Here is a 20080-nt window from a genome sequence, read left to right on the forward strand (position 1 = left end):
ATCGGGTAGATTTTTTTTTTTTGCTTGTATTTTGTTTTAATGTAACTGGAAAGGAGATTTAAGGCCAAGCAAGCAGAAAATTTATAGATACATGAGAATTTCAGCTCAGATTGATGTTCTTTGTTCTGTTTGCAGCAGTCAATACCATATGATGGAGCTACTGAATATATTTTTAAACAGTGATATACTCAGAACTATGAAACCGATCTGTAAATGTGTTTTGCATAGTCCAGAATCAAATTTTGTTTCTATCTTAGGTACCAAACTATTAATAACCATGGTACTAGTAGCCAAGGCACAATCAAAACATCATAATTTGCCTAATCTAGTTTTTTTATGATCATACTACTTATTTCTAAAAGCATACAACTATATCCTTTCTATATGTAAATTCTATTGGAGCTCCATTTTATGTAATTAGAACTTTATTTATCTTATTTGTCACTGACCAATTTGTTTTTACTCAAAAGACAGATACACTTTATAATTCTTCTGGGCACAGACAGGGCTGAAATTCAGCCAGTTCTATCCAGCTCGGGCGAACCGGTAGCGGCGGTTGCGGGAGGCTTCGCCCACCTGCGCGGACGTCACAAGATCACTTTTTTGCGACATTTTAAGCCTCTGTGCATGCACAGAAGGCTTTGCACAGGTGTAGACAATGGCACGTGCAAGCACATTTACAAACCGTTAGGGAAGGTAAGTTAATTTCATCCCTGGCCACAGACTATTAATTAGGATTGTGGCAGATTATTAAAATAGAGTATTAAAACTCCTAAAAGAAATAACCGTGAAGTGGACAGGAATTGTGGAATAAGCTGCCTTTTTTAGTTTTTCAGGTGGTGTGATAGTACCAAACTTGAGACACAGTTAATGACTTCCAATAATTTCCTTGAGTGTGTATTTTTTGCCTGATGTATTTTCTTTTCCTTCCTTCCTTCCTTCCTTCCTTCCTTCCTTCCTTCCTTCCTTCCTTCCTTCCTTCCTTCCTAGATTTATATTAGATTTATATTAGAAATCTATCTAATATTATATGATTATTTTAAAATATCAGGGCAGATTATTTTTATATACTCAGAGTAATTCAGATACGTTAAATCAGATTTCCGAAATTCATTGTGTACTGCTTATCTCTTCTTTCTCAGCTTGTACAAGTCCATTTATTTCAGCACTTTTCTAGCAAATGACCTACATTAACAGAGGGCTCAGATGTTAATTGGATGTATTAATTTTATATGAAACCACTTTGGTTTTCTTTTCAGCATTACCAAGGAGACCCTAGCATAGTTCGACTAAAATTAAGCAGCTAATAATGCTGTCATTTAAAAAAGAAGAAGAAGAAGTCCTGAGCATGTATTTGTAATGCAAGTACATGTAGGAAATCCTATATTAGTTAAGCCATCATTTATATTTAAAGAGAAATGTGACTTGATTAAAGAGTACTCTAAACTGGTAAAATAAAATTTATATCCTTGTTTGTTTTTATGTAACTCTTAAACTTTACATCTGGAGTGATTAAAAAGAAAAATAAAGAAAATCATATCCTCAGATCAAGATCTTTGTTTTTCTCACTTAACTGACTCTACTTTTCACAGTGTTATGAATTAAAAAAAATAGCAGTAACACTTATTGCTATTTACCACTTATATACCACTTCACAGTGCTTTACAGCTCTCTCTATGCAGTTTACAGAATGAGCATATTGCTCCCCCCCAAAAAATCATCTACAGTCCTTATTTTACTGACCTCAAAAAGGATGGAAGGCTGAGTCAACCTTGAGATGGTGAGACTCAAACTGCCAAACTGCTGGAAAATGTTCCTTATTGAATCACTTTTGCTCTAAATCATTGGGAAGTATCCCAAATCTGGAATTATAACTAAAGAATTTGTGTTACAAGATAGTGAAGCTAATGAAAGCACATTTTTTCCAAATTTTATCATAGTCTATTAACACTAAGAATAATCACAAAAGAACCCATGTCCAAATCAGGCCAATAGTTTGCAAGCCAATCAAATATTGTCTGTTGCAGAAAATCCAGACACACAAGACGTACACTGCCAACTGTATTTCTGTCCAAATACAGAGTAAACTAGAATCCTCTGGAACCAGAAATATCCACTTGACCAAGCATAATCCCATCTTTCCAAAGAGATAGCAAGCAAACACTATTTCTTTGAGCAAAGAAATAAATCCAATCTTCCTGTAATTTTCAAGAGACCAATTTAGCCTTGAAGACATATAAACACAATGACCCCAAAGATATATAGTGAGGACTAGTCCAACACAGATATGCATAGCAACAAAACAAAATAAGCTTTAAAAAAAAAAAAAAAGATTTGTAACCACTGGAGAATTACAAAGCTGCCCAGCATACCAGCAATGAGATTTCCTTCCAAAACTGCTATGTATCTGTGTGCCTTATACTATCCATTATTCACTCTTTCCATGCCTTGTGGTTTATATATTTTTAATTTTTAATAATATCTTAATTTTAATAGTTTATATTGAATGTAAAATATTAACATTTAATATAAATAAATATTTGTATATTTGTTATTTTATTTTATCATTTTATGCCACAAGAATCATTTTGTGTCAGATAAGATACAATATAAGTTTCATAAATAATGGATGGATTATTCTGAAATATTGTCCAGTAGACTTCAACATCCAAGATACTTTAGAACAGGGGTGACAAACTCAAGGCCCACAGGCCGGCCCGCAGGGTGCTTAGATCTGGCCCGTGGGGCCACCCGGGAAACAGTGAAGGACCAGCCCACAGTGCCTCTGCCAGTGAAAATGGACCTTTGGAGGACCATGTGCCCCCTCTTCTTTCATTGGAAGTGGGCTGCAGGAGACTATTGTGGCCAAAAATTGAGCTAGGGAACCCATTTTCGCTGGCAAAGCCCTCCGACACAAGTGACATCAAGCTGGCCAGGCCCACCCTGGCCACACCCACCCTAGCCCTCCAAGGTCCAACACAACCCTGATGCGGCTGTCAATGAAATCGAGTTTAACACTCCTGCCTTAGAAGATATTCCCTACTTAACTAGAATCTCTAATATTAGAAGATAAATCAGCACTCTGGTCAGTACCAAGTTGGAAACCTGCAAGAATACCCACAGAAGTTATGGTAAGTATTAGAATTAGTAAAGGTTCTAACCAAGCTATGTCAGCAAAGCCAGAGAACAACACAATGGCCAAACAATTGGCAGAGGCTACTCTACATTCCAACACCTGGAAAATCCATTAGGATTTTGTCAAGTTACAGTCTAGTATAGATAGGTAGCAAATTTGGCCTCTCCTAATAAGAATCTCACTGTCCAACATTCGGATACCATACTGGGCAGGACACATTAGCAAAGTATATCTTCTGGCATGACTCAGAAGAATTAAAATTTTGCTTTGGAGAGGTGCAACAGCTTTGTTTTCTTTCATCCCTGGGTTTTCTGGAGTGCAGTTGTCATAGCTGGTAAAAAGCCTGACCCCTCTTGGAAAGGATCACCTTATCACTGGGACAAATTGGTTTGTCTGGGATTAGGTCTTGCTGGCAATATTCTGTGTTAATTTATTAGTTAGAAGAGCCAATAGAAGCAGGATGCGCAGAGAGATGCAATATCTCAGAGACAGACAGCACAGAGAAAAAGAAAAAAAAAGTAACCTTGCCACTCCAGCTCTACTTTTGGAGCAATAAAAATTTGAGCCAAAGTCTATGCTAGACCTAATATCCATTCATTCATACTTAAACCTGTCTCCATCATGTAGAATTTAAAAATAATATTAGCCTTACGCCCATATTCAGAGTGCTGAGATGTAAACTGAGCTTCTTACCGTGTTGACAGGGCCAGCACAAAAGCATTATTTACCATGAACACCAAAGGCAGCAATTGACTGATGGAAAATGAAGTCAGTAACATACTAAGTCTATGTTTCTGACCCATCAATAAAAGCAAAAACCTAAGGACTTGTCTATACTGCCAGGTTACCCCATTTCCAATATAAATCAGCAACCCTTTTGGGATGGCAGAAATAGATAACAGCTTTAGTACATATTTCCCCATATATCCACTCATCATTAATGCTATCTTCAGTCATGTTCTCCTGCACTGTTTTCAAAATAATATTCTCCTGGTTTGGTCCTGGATGCAATTTACTTTCTTCTAGGCTAGAAATACCTGCATATATTCTACATTTCTTGAATAATGTCAGCTGCAGAATCTGTCACAGCAGCTGTTTCTTATTAGTACAGTAGTTATAACACTTGCATTACATGTAGAACAGCCCTGATTTGAAGCCCAACAGATATATTTTGGGGGTTTAAATTGTTTTTTTCTCCCAATAACTTTTGGGACATAATTTTTCCAGCTACTTGACAGAAAATGCAATAAAACTTGGCTGCCTGTTTAGCCTTCTGAAAGGGCATGAAAACCTGGTTCCTCCTCTAGCATTGACATGGAAAGTCAGTTCTGTTTTTAATCTCAGTTTTTATTGATTGTTATAAACCACCTAGGATCATTATATGAGATAAGCAGCCATCTAGTCTACGTTCTGTAAATAAGTTAATTAATGCATATCAGAGGATATATGCCCAGTCAGACATGTCTGTTGGAAGGAAAGGATTGGCCATTGTTTTTCTGGAATAGAATGATGGGAGACTCCAGGGGTGGGAATAATTCACTAGTGGGCCATTTCCTCCAGTGGTAGCTTCCAATCTAGACTGAATACTGCTACCCAAGTGTCTCAGTCAGGATTCTGCTAAAACAGTTTAGTATCATGCTGGCATGAACCACATGAGGCAGCAGGAGCTTAAGGTTGCAAAACAAAACACTAAAAATCAGAAAAATATCATTTACAGGGACCCCCTAATTATAGCTTTCAAAATCAATTTTTAAAAAATTGAAAAAAGTAAAAAGCTTAATAATGTTAATAATTCTGAAACAATTATTATTATGTACCACACAATTTGGTTTTTAGATGTTCTCTGTAGTTTAATTTCATTGCCAGTAAACAAAAGAGTATCATATTAATATGAATATGTCAACATAGCATTAATTCTGCATAACCTTCAGAAAATAGGAAAGGTAGCAATTAAACTCTTAAAAATTGAATTGACTAATTAATCATTCATTGCCTATGGCAATAATAAGTCATTAGTCTTGTAGTGGCTTATTATAAGGTGCAATGTGTAGATGGGTTCATTTACGCAACTACTTGCTGAATGTTGATTAGGTTATTTATAGATAATACGTGCTTGTTATGATCAATTATGGCTTACATCCATGAACAGTTTTTCTGCTAAAAGGAAATAAGCTTAAGGCTCAGTTTAACCATCTGTACCATAGCAGCTTTCTAAAGATCCCCTTAATATCTTTTCTTTTTGCTACAGATGGGCTTCATCTTTCTGACAAAAGCCTTCAGTTAAGCAAATCAATCAACTTTTTCTTTCATGCATTTTTCATGCTATTGTATGTTTTCCTTTTTCTGCTCTTCCATAAAAAAAAACAAAAACCCCACCTTCCTCCAGAGACTTTAAAATATTAATAATTTGTTAATAGCAGGGGTGTATTCAGCAGGTTCTGACAGGTTCTGGAGAACCAGTAGCGGAAATTTTGAGTGGTTCAGAAAACTGGCAAATACCACCTCTGGCTGGCCCCTGGAGCGGGGAGGGAATGGAGATTTTGCTATATCCTTCCCCTGCCATGCCTACCAAGCCATGCCCACCACACCTACCAAGCCACGCCCACAGAACTGGTAGTAAAAGAAAATTGAATTCCACCACTGGTTAATAGATATATTTTGTTGGCAGCTTACAAAAGTCCCAAATAAAGGAAGAAAGCAAAAGACCACTGGTAAGCCATAGTCATGTTAATTCTCATTTTATTTTATTTGCTAAGGCTACCCAACTCCAAAAAGACCCTGGGCAGTTTACCCCATATCCAATACATTAAGTTTAAAAAATAGAATTAAAACAACATGACTACCCAGATTAAAACATTATTCTTCAACATCTGGAAAACAGACATTCAGACTTTTAATTTTCAAATTGTCAGTAATTTTGCAAATGAAATTAGAAAGTACTAATTTTTTAAGCAGAAATAATAACCACAAGAAAAAAGGGCAATTTGAATTAGACATTCTTCATATGAAATTAGAAATTGTCTGTGTTAGGTTCAGCTTGTAGCTTACTCCTAACCTGTTGGTCAGGCAATATATCTGTTTCTTTAAGAACAACTGAGCCACGTAATCAGGGTTTGCTGAACCCTGTAATTAGGCTATAGTGCATAAATAAGCAGCACAGAGAAGCATTCTTTCTTCCTGAGTGTTCCTGAATGATCCTGTTGCTTCCTGCATCTTTCTGCTGATTGTTATATGGTACTGTATACCAAGAGTTACTAAAGTCTGTTTGCTTTGGTAAGGGAAGATACTTACTGGACTGATATTACTGTTTATGACCTTGGACTGTTTTACCTACACCGAGACTGCTTCTTATCTTGTATATAAAGTATTTTTCTCACACGAGCTGTACGTTTATCTCCTTCCCTGTGTGTTTCTGCTCTGCTCGTTGCACAAGCAACAAATACTTTTTACACACACCCTAACAGTCTGTGTTGATCATTGAACATAAGGTAAAGACACCCCTAGCGAATTTCTTCTTAAAACTCCCTGGAGTTTCTGGCTCTTTAGAATCTTTATTATGCATTTAAGTAGAAATGGAACTATGGTGTAAAAGCTTGTTTACAATTATCAAACATTCATTTAGTTTTATACTAAAAAGGGCCAAAGTTATGAACATTTTGTCCTGACTCTCCAGATAGTAAGCTGGTACTGAAATGCTCCAACGGCAATAGAATATTCCTTATTCTACAATCTCCAAAAAAGGTTTCTAAGCATACTTTATTCCAATAACAACTCTGGATTATAGAAACTAGATGGAGAAAATACCACTCCTAAACAAAACAACAACCAATCTTATAGATAAAGGGAGAAATACAGAAATTTGCCACATAAAAATATTTGTTGCCTATTTATTCTGCATATTCCTGAACTTTTATAATAAATGTCGTTCACTGTAATTTACACTTATTTTATGGGCGAAAAAACTCCATTATGAAAGAAAAACAAAGTTGCAAATATATTTTATTAATGTTGCCCTCCTTTTGGAAATGTCCCTGAATCAGAGGTGGTATTCAGCCAGTTCGGAATGGTTTGAGCAAACCGGTAGTGGAAATTTTGAGTAGTTTGGAGAACTGGCAAATACCACTTCTGGATGGTCCTGCCCTCCTGCCCCTGCCTTTCCCTGTCCTATATTCCCTTGTTTTTTAGCTCAACTGATTCATGCGGCAGAGCGGATTGCCACGGCTCAGCTGAGCTAAACAACAGTTCAGCTCACCAGCACTGACACCGAGGACGGTCTTTGAGTGCTGTGCATGTGCACAGCATGCGTTAGGCACCCAGGTGCACAAAGCGAGCTGTCATAGAATCGGAAGGAAAAGATTTGGAATCCCACTGCTGCCCTGAATACTTGAGTAAATGTTAGGTCAACATGAAAATAACAGTTAATGTGGTAATATGATTAAAACCTAGTACTACCATAGGCTTCAGAATCCAAAAGACAAAAATTCCATATAACTATTGATGAATTAATTAAAGATCAGTACTGCAGACATTTCAAAGGACTGCTCTTTTAGCATTAATGGTTGTTGAATCATTGGTATGGATTTAAAAAAAACAATTTAATTGCACAGTACATGTGTGATCAAAAGTAATGGAATATTTATGCAATCAACATGGATGTAAAGACATTTAATGATATCTTTAGATGAGTTGTGAATATGAATTACTAATTAACATAATTATTAAAATCATAGTATTTGTCAGGAGAAATCATATTTTTATATAAGTAATACTTTCCCTCATTATTTCCAAGAGGATTAGATGAATTAATTGCATAGATCAGAGAGGCCAGGTTTCTGACCGGAAACTGGAATGCCATGTTGGAAATAGGAAAAATAGAAAAAATGGATGTTATGAGCTAAGAACAGAAATGAATAGGAGAATGATTTAAACCAGTTTCTGCTAATATATATATTTATCTATTGCCAACAGTCTTTAAAAACCCAAAATAACACACGCACACACACACACACACACACATATATCACCAGATGGAGTTAATAGAAATAAAACTGATAAGAAGGTAGAAAACTTCAACAAAGAAGCCCACTGTGAAATAGATCAGGAACCACTCATGTGCAACTTCCAAGTCAAGGTAAAAGTGAAAACTAAAGCTAACCAGCTTCTATATTATGAACTTGAACACAGGCATACTATTTTGAAGGAAGACTTCAGAAATTGCTTTGAAGTTCTGAATATCATTAATGGGAAACCAGGAGAACTCTGGAAATCAAAGTAGTGTTAAGGGTGAGTATGGAAAGATACTACCAAAGGTCAAGAAACAAGAACAACAAAAACTAGAAGTCAGACTCCATTACCACAGTAAGTGACTATCATGTTTACCGGTCCGACCGTGAAATCAGTAGAGGGGATGGTATTGCTATCTTCTATAAAAAATCCCTAAATCTAAAAAATCATTCAAGTTACACAGGAGCTTGCTCTTCCTGAGACCATCGTCTGCGAGCTGTCCTTAAAATAAATGGTGGAAACTGTTAAGAACAGAAGAGAAGCTGAAGCAAAGGAAAACAACTGAGGAACTCAACAAAGAATTTCAAAGAACTGTTAAAAGAGTCAAGGAGCAACTTTACAATGACATCTAAAAAGCTATTCATGGAAAAACAAAGAAAGTCTTCTAAAAGTCCATTCCTCTATGTGACTAAAATGATAAAAAAAAAAAAAAGCTCCTGCTCAACATTGGCTAATCATTAGGCTAACCTGAAAAGATATCCATATTTTTGCGGTGATATCTGCAACCATTTGCATGAATACAGAAATATTAAGCCTTCCAATTCACAGGTAGTCCCACTGAGTGGGAAAGATTCCACTGCTAACTGCTAAATAGATAGGAGATTATCTTTGTCAGATCTGGAATTATTTGATGCCTGTACACATGGTACCCATTGAAATTAAATTGAAATCATGTAAAATAATCAAGCTAAATATTATGTACCAGCTGTTTTATTCAGTAAAGTTGTCAGTCAACACACACAGCATATGGTAGCTACACAATCTTTATTTAATGGCTATTTTGGGAATAAGTAGTGAATAACCCAAGAGACTCTGTGTGTGTGTGTGTGTAAATTGCTGTGTTCAGCAAAATTGTAGAAGGAAATTTGCAGAATTTGTAATATGAAGTATCTCAAATATTTCAGTACAATCTCTTAATTATTTCTTTCTCCCTAGTTCTGCTTTTTCTTAAAAAAAAAACTTTAAATAATTCGCTAGCTCTGGGAGGTATATCTAGAAGGGAGGTGATAAATGCTAATATGGCAACCACAACTGCATAAGCCAAGGCCTGACCCTTTACGTGTATAAAATAAGAGTATAGCTATGATGTCACTGCTGCCATCTTGACTTTTTTTTTTTTTTTTTTTTACTCCTCCTTGCAGGTGGCCCTGAGTGCTCAGATGGCCGATTTGCAGTCACAGGAGAACTTGTGTCCCTTGAATTTCCTTCCTCAGTTCCCAGAATTCTTTCTGCCTATAAAGGCAGTAAATGGAGGGCACAGTTTTGAGAGGATTACATGTAAATTAAGATGTAAGCCTTGAATAAACATTCCACAATTACATAATGAAAAACACCATGGAAACATAGTTGGGAAAGCTCATTCTGACCAAGTGTGTGATATTGCCTACCTACTGTACAGCCCCAGCCCCAGCCCCAAATTGTTGAGTGCATCTCTTGTGCATCAAAATGTTGCCCAGCCCTATTCTATTCCTTGTTCCTTCTGGCACCCTGAATCCACTACCTGTCAGGGATAAGCTTGTAGTTAGAGCACTACCATGCCAATTCCCTGTTCCCCCAAAATAAAACATCCCCTGATAATAAGTCCAATCGGGCTTTTGAGCGCATGGCAATAAGGCCAAGCGCTTATTTCAGGGTTCAGAAAAATATAAGACGTCTTATTTTCGGGGAAACACGGTAATTTATCTCTTTCCATTTATGTCCCCCCCCCCTTTCTCATTTTAAGAAGGCTATTTTTCATAAATCTTGAGATGTGGCTTTTAAAGAATAAGACCAATATTCTGTTTTAATACAATGCCTTGGAAGTGATGTCCCGGTGCCTGGAGGCCATGCGGGTCTGGATGGGGAGAAACAGGCTTCAACTCAACCCTTCCAAGACCGAGTGGCTGTGGCTGCCGGCGTCCCAGTATAGCCAGCTGGTGCCATCGCTGGTTATTGGGGGTGAATCATTGGCCCCCACGGAAAGGGCCTGCAACTTGGGCGTCCTCCTGGATGCACAGCTGTCTTTAGAAGAGCATATGACGGCTGTGGCCAGGGGGGCTTTCTATCAGGTTCGCCTGATACGCCAGTTGCGCCCCTTTCTGGATCAGGACTCCCTACGCACGGTCACTCAAGCACTCGTCACTTCTTGTCTGGACTATTGTAACACTCTCTACATGGGCGTGCACCCGGAGGCTCCAACTGGTGCAGAATGCGGCCACGCGGGGGATTATGGGAGCGACGGGGCGCTCCCATGTGACTCCTCTCCTGCGTGAGCTGCATTGGCTTCCGGTGGACTTCTGGGTGCGCTTCAAGGTGTTGGTGATCACCTTTAAAGCGCTCCATGGCTTAGGGCCGGGGTACTTACGGGACCGCCTTCTGCCACCAATTGCCTCCCACCGGCCAGTCCCAGAGAGAGGGCCTCCTCAGGGTGCCGTCGGCCAGATAATGTCGGCTGGCGACCCCCAGGGGGAGAGCCTTCTCTGTGGTGGCACCTACCCTCTGGAACAAGCTACCCCCAGAGATATGAGTGATCCCAGACCTCCGGACTTTTCGTCGGGCCCTTAAAACCTACTTTTTTCAGTTAGCAGGACTGTCCTGATTTTATAGTTGGTTTTAAATTTGATATTGATTTTAATTGAAATGTTTTAAATTATGGGCCAAATTTTATTTAATTATTTTAAATCTATTTTAACTTTTGTGTATGAATGTTTTATATTTGGCTGTTCACCGCCCTGAGTCCGGAAGGAGAAGGGCGGTATAGAAATCTGAAAAAATAAAATAAATAAATAAAATCAAGTTGAAATAATCAAGTATCAATTTTCCAATGGGATTAAACAGAAATAAGAATACATGGACAACTCTTAAACTGGGATTTTTTTCAGTTTAACATACGGCAAGATTAGGAAGCCAGTGTGGGCATAAAAACAATACAAGCATGTCTGGAAGAGCCATTCTGGCTAGTAATGCCCTCTGATTCCTTTAGCAAATTGCTCCAAAACATCCACTCTCATTTGCTGCTGCCATACTCATGGGATTTTTCTGAAATATTGCAGTCAGTTAATAAATGTATTTATTGTTTTAACTGTCAGTTGTAACAAATATAAAGCCTTCACAAAAGTGACCAAACATTAATACAATATATTAAAATGCAAAAAAAAAAAAAAAGTAAAAACATTAAAATGGTGATATTATAGCAGATTAATTAGTCAATTCATATCCAGCAACCAATGCAGAGAATCCATACTAAAAGAAACATTATACAATGACATTTCTAAGTAATTTAATAATTACATATCCTAGTATCTGGCAGTTTGGCCAAACTTTCTCTTCCCATCTTCAGATTCAAGCAGAAAATGTTTCCCTTTTTGCCTTTTTTCAACTTTTGGGGCCTCTCTTTTTTAAAAGACCCCAAAGATTTCTAGGCAATTTATTAGAAAGTTTATTATTCTTTATCAAAATAGATGATATTTTGTAAAGCAGCCAACTAATTGTACCATCTTTACCTCGCCTAGTGAATTTACAGTTGGACATTTGTGACTGAGAAGATATGATGGCATGAGAAAACAAAAAGGACAAAGCACAAAATACACCAAAATATACTTTGGCAAGTAACAAAGATTTACAAAATACATGGCCTAAGAAACACAAGACTTGAATACTAATCCATACTTAGATGCCAAAGATCAGTGGGTAAGTTTGGGTCAATCACTTTCTTTCAGCAAAAACTCCCACAAGGACTGTTGCTGGAATAAGTGGGGCTTCTAGTACACCTAGGTATGAATTCAGACCAAACAAAAATACTAAATGCAATGTATCGCAATGCAGTGTAATTCCATTTCCTTTGTTCCTGGAGATCAAGATTTGCTTAGCAATGGCATGGGAAAATGCCAGTGTTTATAAACCCTGAAGAGTTCTATAAGTCATAAAGGAAAAAAAAAATGTAATGATGGCAATTAATCAATCAACCTTTATTATGATAAAATACCAGATAGAAAAACTAAGAAATATATTTTTAAAAAAATAAAATGGAAACAATAAATTGGGATTTTAAAAAACAAAAACTAAATATATTATACTATAAAATACTGTATAATGAAGGTCTTGGTGCTCATTAAAATTAATTTGTAGCACAGATCATCTTCTGATATATTTTGAGTGATGCTGCACAAAACCTAGCAGAACCATATGTGGTAGTAGGGTTGGTATCTGAGAACAGCAGGGAGGTGTAAATTGTTCTCTGTAGCCTGGATATAACCATGGCAAAGCATGATCAATAGACAGAGAACATTACACAGGGAAGGGGAGCCGCACAAAATAAAAATGGGTGGGATGAAATATTGGAAGATCTGAACCAGCATGCAATATTATTAAGTAGTATTAAAAAGAGGATCAGTATAGCGTAACATTTGCCTTTAATTTACCTATATTTAGTTATGTTCAGTTTTCATAAAGCTCATAAGATCTCAAAATATGATCACTTGGTAAGTTATGTATTGTAATTTTTCAACTGAAATAAATCTTTTTACATATGCCTTAAAATAAATTCATAATTCTGTACAATGCAATATTCATTAAATATCTTTTTTAATATGGAGCAGATTTTGGAATTAAAGTGTGGGCACTACCGTGTTTCCCCGAAAATAAGACCCTATCTTATATTTTTTTTGAACCCTGAAATAAGTGCTTGGCGTTATTGCCATGCTCTCAAAAGCCTGATTGGGCTTATTATCATGGGATGTCTTATTTGGGGGGAAACAGGGTCCCAAAGAAATATATTTTTCTCAACAGAAAACAAAATAAGCAAAGTGAAATAAGCAAAGTAAACAAATCTACCATGTCCACATCAACTATGCAGCACCTGTTTTCTTTATTGTGTCTTCAGATTACACTGTGGTTCCATGGCCGATCAATAATATTTGTTTGTCTTTTCCCTTGAGTAATTTTAATCTCATTCATTTTCTGTTGCACTTTTGAAGGAAACATTCTTTTTCTGTCATTCAACACTGTTTGGATGACAGTGGACAGTTTGGAAACCTATTATTTCCGTTAATAGTATCCACAATTTCAGAGCAGTTCACTTCTCTTTCTGCCAAAGAGAAAAGGATTGGTCTTGCTCTACAAAGGTGCTCTTTAAAATGCCACAATAGCCAAGGGCTTGTGAGTTTTTCCATGTTCTGAAAAATGACGCAACTTACAAGACACATCTTTCTCATAAAAAAGCTGGCTAGTATTATTATTGTTGTTGTTGTTGTTGTTGTTATTTAATCTTTAGTGAGATTCACAACCTTTGAGGCTGGTTAATAGCTCAACAGCTCGAGTCCTAACCAAGGACCTAGGAACTGTTAAGGTATCGTCGGGGGATGTAAGCTGTTCCGAGTAAGGTGGTTTTTTTGTAGAGTCAAAATGTTCAAGTCTGGCAAATTTAGAATTTTTAAATAGCGGGGTAGCCCTTTGGGTATTGCTCTAAGGGCTCCAATTACAATTGGGACAACACATGATTTTTTTTTCCATAGTTGCTCAACTTCAATTTGCAAGTCCTGGTACTTTGTGATTTTTTCTTGCTGCTTATCTTCAATCCGTGCATCACCAGGTATTGCAATGTCAATGAACCATACTTTTTTCTTTTCAACTATTGTTATGTCGGGTGTGTTGTGGACCAAGTGCCTGTCAGTATTATTATTATTATTATTATTATTATTATTATTATTATTATTAATTCAATTTGTATGCCTCCCTTCTCCGAAGACTCAGGGCGGGTCACAATGCATTTTAAATCATTATAAAAAACATTTAAAAATTAAAAACATTAAAAACATTAAAACTCATTCACACCATTCGTGGCCGGATCTTGCCGGATCGCAAGAGCGAGATCAACGGCCCCAGGCCTGCCAGAAAAGCCAGGTCTTCACCACTTTTCGGAAGGCCAATAGTGTGGGGATGGTCTGGACCTCAGGAGGTAACTGGTTCCAGAGAGCTGGGGCAGCCACAGAGAAGGCCCTCCTAAGTACATATTACATATGCAAAAATTTAAAAAAAATGAATCTGTAGTGTTATTGTTTTTCGTGCATTGAAAAAAGTTAGAAGTTAATGCTTTTCTTTGATTTCCCCCTTTATCCTATATTTCTGTCTCTCTTTTTTTCCCTTACCCATTTTTCCACTATTTTTATTTTCCTTTGCATTTTATTCTTTGATACGTTCAATAATTTATAATCTGTGCACTTTGCCCCATTCATGGCACCAACCCAAGTTGTTCTCCCAATTGTTAACTTAAATTGGTCTTTCACTTTGGCAGGATTTCAGGTTTGTCAACTCAATCTCAGAGAGGGAGACTCTAGCCAAAAATAAAACATCTTTCCTAGAAAGATATCTTGATGACCCAGAAATAGTATAAAGGCAAAGAATCTATTGGGCATGTATTTTTAGCATTGACTGATGCTCTATATTTGGTATGATCTTTTAGGTTCAAATGGAGACATTGCCTGTATTGTACATTCTTAAAATTGTCAGTGGAATTTAATCTCAATAATGCATATATTTAAAGGAACCATATTAGAGATGTATATTTTGGGAGATGTAACCCGCAAGTGTGAGTTCTTCTGCAAGGTGCCATAGGATGTGGTTCTGGTTACTAGCTTGAGTGGCTTCAGAATAGGGTTGGGCCAATTCATGAAAGACATGGGGATTATTGCCCTGATGACAGTGGACTGCTCTTGAAGGCAATGTGTTGTAAGACTAATGGACTTTCCTGTGCAACAGGTTTAATTGTCCACTGTCCAGTTGGAGAATCCAGAAAAAGAAATTCCTGGGACATTATTTTACCACTAGTATAAACTTTACTGAATAAATCCCATTGGCACAGAAGAAACGAAACCAGCTCTGGCTTCCTGTGCAAAAGCATGCATAGTTCACTCCCCCTTTCCCCATGGGCCACCCACAGTCTATTACGTTCACCAATCACTTCTGTTCATTTTGTTATGAGAACCAGTGGCCAGGCTGTGACATTTGCTCTGGGTGTCCTTGATGGGGGAGCAATGGGAACCGAGGTTGCTTGGATGCCATTCCTCCCAGCCTTGCATTCTAATCTACCACTACCCTATTCTTGTCAAGCTGTGAGCAAAGCAGAATATAGGTGAAAGTTTGACTCAGTCTTGACATGAATACTGTGAGAAAAGTCGGTGTAAGTTCTTAAGTTTATTTTCCTGAAAATATTTTTTCTCTGTTTAGGTTCTTAAGTGTATTTTCCTGAAATACATGCCACTTGCCAACACTCAAATTTTGATCACATAACCATGGGGACAGTGCAACAGTTGTAAGATGAGGAGTGGTCATAAGTCACTTTTCTCAGCACCATTATAACATCGGTCATACAACAAACGGTTGTAAGTCATGGACTATCTGTATCATATTTTAACACATTATATTTTAAAACTGAATATTGATAGGTTTTATGCTAACAATTTTCTTGTTCAGGATGCCTGCAGAATATGGGTAAAAAGTCAAGTGACTGGCTGCAATGGTGTGATCAAAGCTCCTCCAGGTTTTTTGTGTGTCATGATACTCGTTGTGGCTGGCATTTTGAGGTTTTTTTTTTAGGGTAGACACACCTCTAGACACACCTCTAGACACCCTTGCATATTCCTTAAAGTGTAAATTGTCCATAGCTAAGTATAAAGAACAAATCTACCAAGAAAGAAAACTGTTATCTAGGGTAGACTTTTTTTAAAGTTCACTTATTTAAAAATAAATAAATTGCTGTGTGACGTACAAGAAATGCTGTGTTGAAAATCCACTCCCATGTCTCCAGTGAGCACACTATTTGTCAAAATTATCTAGATATTGATCATTCAGATCTTCATGTTTTAAATAATCTGTTTTACAGGATCTTTTAAATAATATTCCTGGCAATAACTTTGTCAGATGGGAGCAACCAGATCTACATTTGAAGAGTTCAATTAGTTTTTATTGCTCATTCTTATAACACAGGAATTTTAGGTGTGTGCCTATAACACAGGAATATCCAAGGACTTGAAATGGACACCTAACATCAGAACTAAAAAAGCACAACAAAAAATGTTCTTCCTGCATCAACTCAGAAAGATCAGATTGCCCTGCTGATACAGTTCTACAGAGGAGTTATTGAGTCTGTCATTTGTACCTCAATAACCGTCTGGTTTTACACAGCAACCAAACCGGACAGGAACAGACTTCAATGGATAGATAAAACTTCAGAAAAAACTATTGCAACCAGCCTACCTTACATTGAGGATCCGTACACTGTATGAACCAGAAAGAGGGCTGATAAAATAACTACAGACCCCTCACATCCTGGACATAAACTTCTCCCCTCTGGATGCTGCTATAGGCATTGCATGCCAAAACAATTGGACACAAAGATAGTTTTCCCCATGCCATCATTCTGCTGAACATCTAATTCATACAGCATTGTCTTAAGCCTTACCCCTGTAATAGGACTATATTAATATTATCCTTCTTGTCTTTCTCATCTTCTCATCTTTCCTACTACCTTCTCCTACTGGTAGCTATGATTTGTCACGTTGTTGTTGAATCTTATGATTAATGATTGTAACTACTGGTATGATCTATGATATATGACCTATCACTTTGTTGTTGTATGAACATTGAGAACTTATGCACCAGAGACAAAATACTTATTTGTCCAATTACACTTGGCCAATAAAGAATTCTATTCTATTCTATTCTATTCTATTCTATTCTATTCTATTCTATTCTATTCTATTCTATTCTATTCTATTCTATCCTATCCTATCCTATCCTATCCTATCCTATCCTATCCTATCCTATTCTATTCTCTATATCTTCATAAATAACTTAGATAAGGGAATAGAAGAGGAACTCATCAAAATTGCAGAGGACACTACTGTAAACTGGCATGAATAGCCAACACCCCAGAAGACAAGCTCAGAATCCAGAAAAATCTTGACAGACTTGAACAATGGGATCTTCCAGATCTATTCTGATTATTATTCTTCTGATTTCTCAAACTGGCTGTGTGCACCTGTGCCAGACTGTATAAGGTTCAACAGCATTTGAGGGTGGGTCAGACCTTGACATTGTGCCTACATAGTGATTCCAGACTAATTCCTTGCTTGACTCCCCCCTCACCTTGGCTCAGGTAGTGCCGCTCCAACAGAGATTTACCTATTTCTAGGTTTAGATTATAAGTGTTTCTCCTTATGGTATGCAAAGAAAGTGACCTCTGCATTTTCTTCTTTTTGCAAAATCAGAGTGGAGTTTTCTCCTTTTAATCTTCTGGATCCAAGTGTAGTGATTTCAAAAATGTTATAATATTATAAGAAATTACATAGCCACCAAAATGACTCATTATCCAATGACTCATTGCTTAATTATTTATAGGACAGCAGATGATCAGCTTTCCTTTAATTTTTTTTTAAATAAAAAAATGCAATCTATGTTTTTTTTTCTAATGTTAAGATTTCTGTATATAAATTGAAGCTATTAATGATATGGGTTAACAAAAATCTGTCTGCACTTTCTATCATTTAGGATAAACATGTAAGTTTTAATTCACTTTCATGGTGTTAAAAAAAGAGAAGGGAAATACAAAGAAAACAAGGTATTTTTCATTCTGCTTCACTTTCTTATTCTTTTCCAAGCAATATAATATTAAAAGAGTAAAATCTAATTTAAGGCATTTCTCAATGTCAATCATTTCATTGCTAGCAAAGAATATTGTCAATAATTTTCATGACATTTAATGGGGATGGAATTATGCCATTCTTATACTAACTATCTGAACAATAGTGAATCTCAGTCAAATTCCAAATGCAAAGAATTACCAGAATCAATGTGGCTTTAAAATCAATGTGAAACTGCTCTGAGAAAGCTCTAGATAAGACTTGGGCAACACAAAATAAAGAATAGCAAAAGATTATTGATCAGACTCTCAGGCCTGAGTTAAATTAAGGTTGTGCTGAAATTTGGATGATATCAGAAATACCATCTACCAACTAAAGTGATAAGGCATTATGGGAATATGAAGGTTTGGGAGAAAAAGTCAACTTCTTTTTTCCACCTCTTGTAAAGCATGAGACCATCATCTCTCTCTCTCTCTGTCTGTCTCTTAAGATTTAGAATAAATCCTGCGTAGCCATGTGGTACAGATAGTTGCTGTGGTCACAGATTTCACCCTTTATCCAGAGTTTCCCTAGGGAGATATTGCACACTAGGCTACTTAGGAAGGAATAGTTAACAAGTTCTGATCACATTAAAAAAAAAAACAGGAGAAAAGCACCCCAGAAAATCACTCAGGGTTTTTAATGTTACAAGAGAAGTCTTTCATGCAAGAAAGGAGTTTCTGAATCATACTCTATGTTAAAAACAAACAAACAAATCAGAATGGATTAACTCCAAAGCTTCAAATCTTGGAAAGTGTGTTTTAGATACAATTTATAATGTATAAATTCATCTGGTCTGAATTGTAACCCCAGATCATGAATCATGCTGAAAAATAGCATGATGTGGAATGCTATATAGCCGTGATGGCAAACCTATGGCATGCGTGCCACAGCCATATCAATGGGCATGTGAACTCAGCCCACTGGAAGTTGTCAAACGGCCCATTTTCAGCTTCCAGAGGACCTCGGGGGGGGGGAGGAGGTGTGGAAGGCTGTTTTTGCCTTCCCCAGACTCCTAGAGAGGCCCAGGAGCCAGGTGAGAAAGAAAAACAGGCCTACCAGGCCATTGCATGCCAGGAACGGGGGGAGTGTGGAGGGGTCATGCGCGCATGCACGGAGCGGGGCACATAGAATTAGGAGTGTGGACCCCCTGCCCCCACTCCTGGCACGCAATGGCAAAAAAAGTTAGCCATCACTGCTATATAGCAATTAAACTTAAGGCAGGTTCCAAATATTTAGTGAGCAAGGAAAATTCAATGGATACTTTTAGATACTTTTTTTTAAGGTCTCAGCTTAATTTGTGACTAAAAAATAATGCAAAACGTGTAGCATCAGAGAAAAAATTAAAAAGTAATAAAATAATGAAAGCATTATATCTTATTTAGTAGAGTACCACATGAGAAAGATTTTCTTGGCTCTTATGAAAACGTATGCAAAATTAAGACTGAGCATGAAATGGTTCGTCCTTGATTGCATTCTGAAAAATATATATCAATCAGCTTGGGTATTTCTTCATTATATAGAAATTGGATGTACGGCTAGCAGGGTCAAGTTTAGAATTTGATTGCAAAAGGTATTATATTATACTATACTATACTATACTATACTATACTATACTATACTATATTATATTATATTATATTATATTATATTATATTATATTATATTATATTATATTTATTATTATATTATTAATCAAATTTATATAGCTACCCATTTCACAAGAAATGACTGGGCAGCACTTTTTCATTCTTCAACTCATATTTCTCTCCTCAAACTTTTGTCAGTTTGATTTGAAATCCACCATTATGTCAATTAAATAAAAAGTTATCTGGAGTTGATTGTCTCTAGCTACCAAATAAATAACTCTGCAAAACAATTAATTCATTTTCCCAAAGTAATAGGCATCAACCTTATGACAAATACTTCATTTTCATTATTCCAAATGCATGATGCATGTAGTAATCATTTTAGATGCTCAAAGATGGCGGCTCGCGGGTGAAGC

The 20080-nt window shown here is 36.8% G+C and overlaps 1 protein-coding gene and 1 long non-coding RNA gene across 3 annotated transcripts in view; both read left to right on the forward strand.

Moving 5' to 3' along the window:
• Window positions 1-20080, forward strand: part of KCND2 (potassium voltage-gated channel subfamily D member 2) — a 356267-nt gene that overhangs the window by 122097 nt on the left and 214090 nt on the right. The window lies entirely within an intron of this gene.
• On the forward strand, window positions 12744-18083 carry LOC148112912 (uncharacterized). The gene is made up of 2 exons (XR_015728999.1): window positions 12744-13988; window positions 15623-18083. It is a non-coding gene; the product is annotated as an uncharacterized LOC148112912 (long non-coding RNA).

This window comes from Pantherophis guttatus, chromosome 7 (assembly GCF_059756535.1).
Source record: "Pantherophis guttatus breed Tessera chromosome 7, ASM5975653v1, whole genome shotgun sequence".
Lineage (NCBI taxonomy): Eukaryota > Metazoa > Chordata > Lepidosauria > Squamata > Colubridae > Pantherophis > Pantherophis guttatus.